The following is an 8,079-nucleotide window of genomic DNA, read 5'->3' on the forward strand; positions in this document are numbered from 1 at the left end:
ATGATAGATATGTCTTACTTTTGAAAGAAAACACAAATCACTTCTTTCCTCACAAGAACTGCTCTGCTTACAGTTATGTCATGCTCAATAGAAATAATCCCGTTATTTACATAAACACATTTTTAAAACAAAAACAAAGCTTAAATCCCATACATTTCTTTTCAGACCGAGCTCACTGTCTCCAACCCAGCCCACCACACCAACCTGGCAAAAGCTATATTTTACTTAAAAAGAGAGAGAGAGAGAGAGAGAGAAAATCAGGCAGAGAGACAAAGCAGCACACCATATACAAAATGTCAAACATGTCAAAACATTAATGAATACCAATATCTCCCACCACACCATAACCAGCTGTAAAGGTTATTTAGGGCTAACACCCCTGCCAGGACAGATTTTGCAGTTATGGATTTTATTTTTCTTATACTTAAAAATGAGCCACAGGTGTGTCAAATATGTTTTGAGGTATGCAGCCAACCCAGGGATTCCTACAACTGAGAGGGCACAGGAGGAAGTACACAGAACAGGGATCTTCAAGTTTTGACTACATCAAACATGAATTCCTACTGACTTATTTCTAACTGTACATCCTATGGCAATTATGGTAATTAAGTAAAGGATTAATAAAGCAAGCATTGCTGGTTGCATTCCAAAACTAATAAAGCTCCTGTAAAAATCTGCCTACAGTAATATATCTTTTCAATACTTCATCTTAAAAAGGCAGTCTCAGAAAATGTTGCATAACTTTCTTGTCCCTAAGTCACCAATTGTGAATTATCTCAGAATAACTGCAGACAAGTATAGTTTTATGGGACTCAGCATAATACATGCAAAGCGTACTTTTATACTACCCAGGCCCTCACAAAGCTGATGGGAGGGGGGGGAGGGGGAAAGCCAGTACAAATTATTGGGGCCCAGCGGTCTGGAAGGGGACCCGAGGCCTGGCTTCCCCAACTCCCCCCCCCCCCCCCAGTCGGCCCTGTTTAGCCGGTCCGCCCTTGTGGGGGGGGGGGAGGGAGGGCTGAAAAAAAATTTTCACCAGGGCCCGAACCTGCTCTTGGTGGCCCTGGGCCCTCAGCAGGAGCGGAGCCAGGGTTTTTGCCCCCCTAGGCGGTAGCGCTCCTCCTCAGAGCATTCGGTAGCGGGGGTCCTTCCACTCCGCATCTTCGGGGCGCTTCGGCGGCAGGTCCCGGAGCGAGTGAAGGACCCGTCGCCGAAGCGCCCCGAAGATGCGGAGCGGAAGGACCCCCGCTGCTGAATTGCTGCCGAGGACAGCAAAATGCCACCCCCCAAATCCTGCCGCCCTAGGAGACCGCCTAGGGTCGCCTAGTGGAAGCGCCGGCCCTGGCCCTCAGATAAATGAAGCTTAAATTAAATGTTAAAGAGGAACAGAATCTATTGTAAAAGCAAACACCTGACCTAAATCCACCATATTTTTGTCAAATGCGCAAATTCTAATAAACTTGGTAAATTAATATATTTGTGTAACCCCATCATCCTTCCAAAGTAGACACAGCTAGGCGTTCCACTGTCTTTTGGAAGGAGGCAGACAAAGACAATCCACTGCCGTCACATGGAAATGCTGTATGGACTTTGCTGGAAATGGAAGTGTGGCTTTTAAAGAAAGATTAATCAAGCTAACAGCCCTGGATCTCCTTTCACTTACACATCAGGATACAGAGTTCATGACTCCTCTGAAGTCAATGAAGTGATACTAATATGAATAAGGTCAGAATCAGGCCTAAGGAGTTCAAATGGTGGGTGCAAGAGAAAAGGAGACTTCGGGGCCAGCTCAGGCCTGGCTGGAGCTTTTCTTCCTCTACCATCATGTGACAACTTGCTCCCAGGAGAGAGAGAACTTCCATCACCGGCTATGGAGCTACAATAGCTAAGACAGTGACCTGGAAACTGGGGGTAAAAAGAGTCCAAATGTTTGCATTGCCCATAGACAGGGCCTGGTAAAGCGCATGTACAGTCACTCCTCCAATTTGCAACTTGATGCTCCGCTTGATGTTTGCGTTCTTTGAACTACACCTGCACGCGGCTGCCTGCCTCGGCCTTTCCCTGGGGCTGGAGAAACCAAACTAAGGAGCAGCCGGTCTCTCTCCCCCATTCAAGGGGCCCTTTACTCCCCAACCTCTTCCCCCCACCCGGCGTTAAAGCGGGACAGCCGCCGCCCCCGGCTACTTACACACTGTCCGCTTCCCTCCCACTGCCCTGCTGCAGAGGCACCGGGCAGCCGGTAGGCTCCCGCGCCCGGCCGGCGCTGCTGGGGGAGTCAGTCCCCTGCCTGGCTAATGCACCGGCCCGCTCGTTCTGCGGGCCCCGAGCCAGCCAAGGGACACTCCCGACCACACCCAAGCGCCCAGGAGCCGCGAGGAAAGGCGATGGCTAATGGAGCCAGCCACAAAATGGCCGCTCTAGGCAGGCAGCGGCTTCTCTTTGCCAGACTTAAAGGGCCAGCTCCCAGCGGAGCACGTGGGCGCGGAGGGGGGTGAGCGGCACAGGAGCTCAAGGGGGCGCTGAGCTCCCACCTCTGGACGCTGGGGGATGTGAGGGACTTGCAGGGGTCTAGCGCCGCAGCCTGGTGCTGCCTCAGGGCCCGTGGGTTTCCTTGGGCGTCAGGGGCCCACTTCCGCCCGTGTGACAACGAGCCGCGCTGGTCGGTATGTGCCTGACACCTGCTCCCAGACCGCTGTGGGGAAGGGACCCACCGCCAGTCTCCCCGCGTGTCTGCTTCTTCCTCCCTCGCAGGACGGCCTCGTTCCTCCACCCCAGCCGCTCTCGGAGAGGCCCTTCCCAGGCAAACTCCAGGCGCCCAGTTCACTAGACGGGGCCGAACATAAAGGAAATCAAAGGGCCCCAATTATGATCCTAAAAAGAGGGGGAAGGGAGGCACCTAAGGGTGCAGCCAATTCACAGTGGTCGCTGGCAGAGTGCACATGTTCACAGGCACACATGTTCCTGGCTCCTCGTCTCCTGCTCTCAGCATGACACCCGCTTCCCTTTTGCTGTCCCCTGTGCCCAGATACCCACTGTCAGCTGGTGTCTATCCTGACATCTGTTCACAGCTCTGCTCCCCGGGCTCCATCCTCCCATTGAAGTCCGCAGGAAACTTGAATGGGAAGAGGATCACCAGACCCAGACACATGCCTGAGTTCCTTCGGATTCACTCTGCCTCCTCCAAGTCCACCCCAGGCTCAAGGTCAGCGGCTGTCTCTGATCTCCCCCATTTCCAGCGGATCAATCTCCATATCTCTCCTTCCTTCCCCCTAGGACTCGGTGCCCTCTTCCCTACCCTCCAACCCACAAGACCCCTTGCTTCTCTCTTCCCCCGTCTCTTGCTTTCTCCCATCTCTTTGCCCCCTCCGACCTCTTTCTCCCTCTTCTTTCTCAATTACCCCACGTAATCTCTCCTCCCACTGCACCTACCCGTCTGCTCTCTCCTGTCCCTTCTTTCCGCCACTCCCCGCCCCTTTCCCAGTGTCCAGTTGTCCCACTCTTTCTTTTCCTCGCCCGGCTCATCTCCCTCCCCATCTAACTCAAGTTCGGTCTCTCTCTTCTCTCTCCTTCTCCACAGCAGCCCGGAGGGTTACATTTTGCCTGTTCCTCTGTCTGACACCGCCTCACATTTTAACACCACAGCAGACTCCCCCATAATAAGCGCGAGCGCTCGGCGTTTGCCTACTAAAGATGACAGCATCCTCCATCAGCGCTAGATCCCTGTGCGAGCCCTCTGAGCTGGAAGTGGGACAGGCACTTTCCCTAGTTGCTGGAAGTAAAACAATCCTTTACCAAATATCTGTCACCCCCACAGCAGCAGAGCCCTGCAATAGCTGAGCTCGAATCACAGCACAATTTGGCTGTGCTCGCTTGTATTGTCCACAGCCTTTGTTTCTTTCTCCGATCACCGAAATAATAGTTGATGATAAAGAAGCAGTGGGGGAAATCCAATCGATTGCCATAATTTCTCCACCTTAGCATTTATATTTCTTGTTATTTATGGGGCGGGGTAATCCATTCCTTATACTTGCAAGTGTTTTGTGGTTTGATCAAATAGACAGTTTTCTCCTACTGAAAATGGGATCGCTTTTTATGTCTAACAAAAACTTTCAGCGATAGATTTAGCTGGACGTTTGGCAGATGTTTAAGGACTTGCTATCATTTCCGATATGCTTAGGACTTGACAAAAGGCGTAATACCTATTACATAAACGTGTGCGTGCATGAGTAAATGCAACCTCACTCACTTTACCCAGGTGTGTGTGCTGCACATGTCAGTTTATGGCTATCACTAAAGAAATATGCTTAAAAGACTATAATGAATTGACGTGAAGTCTCATAAGCTCTTTTACTTGCCTTATACGGCACTCTGAAAATCCTGAAAATAGGTGAGCCCGCATAACATATAGTAAATGTGCACAGAAATTATTGGTAATTGTCTGAATTTGTGTATTATTATTAAAATGCTTCGGGGATATAAACTCCAGTCTATACTAGCATGTAACATTTAAATTCAAACAACTGCTCTGAAGTAACCTGAAATGGCATCCTCCCTTTAATGTGTGCATTACTCCCATTCACTTTAATGGAAGTTCCTTGTGGTACCCAGGGGAGAATAGATTCCTACACGTCTTTAGCGTCCTGTCCTTATTGCAGGGGTGTTTGCACCGTGAGTAATTGCATTTGTTTTATACTTGCTCCTAGTAGGTGGGTGCCTGTCGCCACATATACATGAAACCATCTAGTGCATATGCATGCACAAGCAGCTGCCGATTTTACAGAGTATGTGGCAATAAGCCCCATCTGTCTAAGAACAAAACTGAGACCCACATGTGTTGTAAGAACGGCATTTCAAGATGAAACCTGAATTTCCTGGCTTCTTTTATAATGACACTGATGGTTATCCCCTATATTTTCAAAATGGTGCGCCGGGTTTTAGTCCTGGGATTCCCATTAAAGTCAGTGACCTCCGGATTGTTTAAGGGTATTTACAGAGAATAAGCCTTGAGTAGAAGATGAAACTCTTCCCAAGCCTGGCAAACCAGTATCCTTTCCATTCTGTTGCAATAACCAGCCGAGTTATTGTGACATATGACATAGCTGCTGCTGTGGAAGCAACATGACCTATAGGCATAGCTGAAACGATGCTATTTGCACAGTGACGATGTATTATAAACAACGAACAAAAAAATAAATGGAGTTTCGCTCTTGGTGTGTATACTCACGCTTCTGGAAATGTATGCGTACAGGTGTGGCACCTCCTTTCTGATGAGTACCATCCCAGAGACAGCCTGAGTTCTCCCTCCGTTCTCAATGCCTGAAAGGCTTCATTTGACTATTAAGATCTGTGATAGTGCCTGAAAAATTAGTTCAGAAGGCGATGGAACATCCATAGGACAAAAGAATGAAGCGCACATGCTCACAAGTCCGGCCACACTTGCAGGCACGCTGGTACATCAACGATTTATGGGCAGACCCTACGCTCTTTAAAGTAAATGAGATGGTTGCCATTGCCTTCGATGGAAGCAAGATCGGGGTCTCTTCGAGCTAAGGGATGCGAATGGTTGATGACATGTTAAAAGATTGCCACTAAGATGTATTGCCTCATCATCTTAAACTTATTATCAGTTATGAGGGTTTGGGGGGGCTGAGGAATCACACTAGGATTTTTGTTTTCTATCTAAATGATTTGCAAAATACGATTATAGAACTAAGAACAAATCATGCACTCCGAGTAGCTACCAAAGAGTGACGTTTACAATATGCCAATAACTACCGGTAAGTGCAAAGGTGTTGACCTGATTTCTTTAAAACTCACACAGAGAACCAAAAAAGTAAATTATATAATAAAAAGAAATACATCCCTGACATTATTGCACGTGGTATTATTTGTTAGGTTGTTGGATGGAGAGCACATTAGGCCTTGAGCACCTGTTAGATTTGTTGTGTATCCTTTCATTACATGCCCAGCACCCCTCTATTGACTATGACAATGGAATGGTCCATCAGAGATCAGGATCAAATAACTGCTCTGGCAAAATAGGAGTGTTTGCTGTGTAAAGAATTGGAAGCATTTCACGTGCTGAATATAGCCAGGATCTATCATTTTAGAACAATGCACACATGCAAAACAACAGATAAGATTACATCAACTAAAAGCTGCAAAATATTGTCCCTTCACCTTCTGGTTTTTGTCTCAGAATATTGTCCCCTGCTGGGGCAATATTTTGCCCCTATTGACCTCCAAAAGTGATTAGGTCTGCAGCCTCCCAGAAGAGGCTAGGCCTTGTTGCAAAGGGCTTTGGCTCAGCAGCCTCCATGCCAGAGAGGCAACAGATGAGCTCTGGATTAAGGGGTATGAGTGGATGGGAGTATGTGAACAACGAAAGGTCACTGTGAAAGAATCGCTGCATATTTGGGCTAACTGGAGATTTTTCTTTAGTTCAAAGAACTTCCCTGGGAACATGAAATCCATAACAACACAGAAAACATAGAAAGTTCTTCCCATAATTGTTAATTGTGTGCACAGAGCTATATATTATGGAGCTAAGTAATCCTCTCTTTTTAGAGGTATTTACATAAAGTGTACATGAAGTGAAGTGTTCATATGACAATGGATCTCTCTTCTCGAAAGCTACGTGTATTAGATACACAGAGAGATATAAAATAACTCCCAAGACACACTTATTGTCCGTCAATGATGTGCAGGAGGCACCTAAAAGGGAAGGCTGAGCTATTTGTGTTCAGCAACTGAGAAAATAAGTCACACAGGCACAAGTGAATTCTTCCTCACTTGTAAAAACACAAGCTCCGTCCTTGTGCCCTAGCTTTCAGACCGATGCGAGTCCGTAACTAAATATAAACGTGGTTTTTGACATAACAGCATCTTTACATTTAAAGTAACTGTAATAAGCAAAGTCACGGTAGAGGCGTGCCAGAGAATGAGAAGCGTAAAGACTTTCAGAAGAAGCGCACGAAACGGAGGAAATCATTTTGGAGATGCTAAGAGAGACGATCAGCATCAGGAAATAAAAATAACTTTACTTCCCAAATTGATTTAACAATAGGTGTCTCCATAAATTAATAGTATTGTCCCTCTGTTGACGTGTATTCTGCATAATCTGTACATTTACCCAGAGAAACATTAATCTGTTAAAAGCATTGGGCTATATTCTGATATCATGCACATCTGGGTAAAGCCGGAGTAACTCCGTTATAAACTACACCTGGGTACATCCGAAATAACTTCATCATGAGAACAGAATTTGGCCCAACGGGGGGATAGTTTCAGCGTTTGTTTCAGTGCATTTGGGGATAAGAAGTCGAATGACCCCGAACCTAAACACTGCCCTGGAAAGTTTCGAGTATCTTTGGAGAACCTCACTGCGGCTTGGATTTCGAGGACTGCGTGAGGGTATCATAGAGACCCTGCCTTTTGATCCTTTGCCTTTTCTCCGCTTAAGGGATCGGTCAGAGCACTAATTTAAAAAAGTTTGATCCGCAGCGACAGAAGCTTCCTGCTCAAAGACTTTCAGTTCCCTGGCCCCAAACAGCTGCGGTTGGGGAGAGACACGGGGGATGAGACATTAGGAAGATTTTGCATCCCCTGTATTGCTTAAGAGTCAGAGTCTGGGAGAGCAGATTGTACCGCAGAGAGCCCCCGGTCCTTCTCCCTTTAGGGACAAACAACAGACAAGCTGGACACAGGACCTGTCTCTTCTCCGCTCTGGAGCTGGACAGTCCTCTGCCCACCTTAGCCCAAGCGCAGCCTGTGGGGTGAAGCGGAGAATCGGAGAGCCTGTATCAGAAGAGAAGACAATGAAGATCCCGGGGCATCGCTGCGGTACAGCCCCGGGGACAGGAGTTCAGTGAGACCCGGGGTTGTACGCTGTACAGCACATCCTAGTGCAGCATCAGCCTGATTCACTGTTAGCCTGAATAGGTAAGAAGTGAAATAACTAGATGATGATACCTGCGCAGTCTTGAGCCGCACAATGTGATGGAATAGGTTTAAACTACACACTCGCATTTCCCCTGCGTTGTCTCTCGCCTTCTCATTCCTTTGCCTCCAGTTAGTTAA

This window comes from Trachemys scripta, chromosome 11 (genome assembly GCF_013100865.1).
Source record: "Trachemys scripta elegans isolate TJP31775 chromosome 11, CAS_Tse_1.0, whole genome shotgun sequence".
Taxonomy (NCBI): Eukaryota; Metazoa; Chordata; order Testudines; family Emydidae; genus Trachemys; species Trachemys scripta.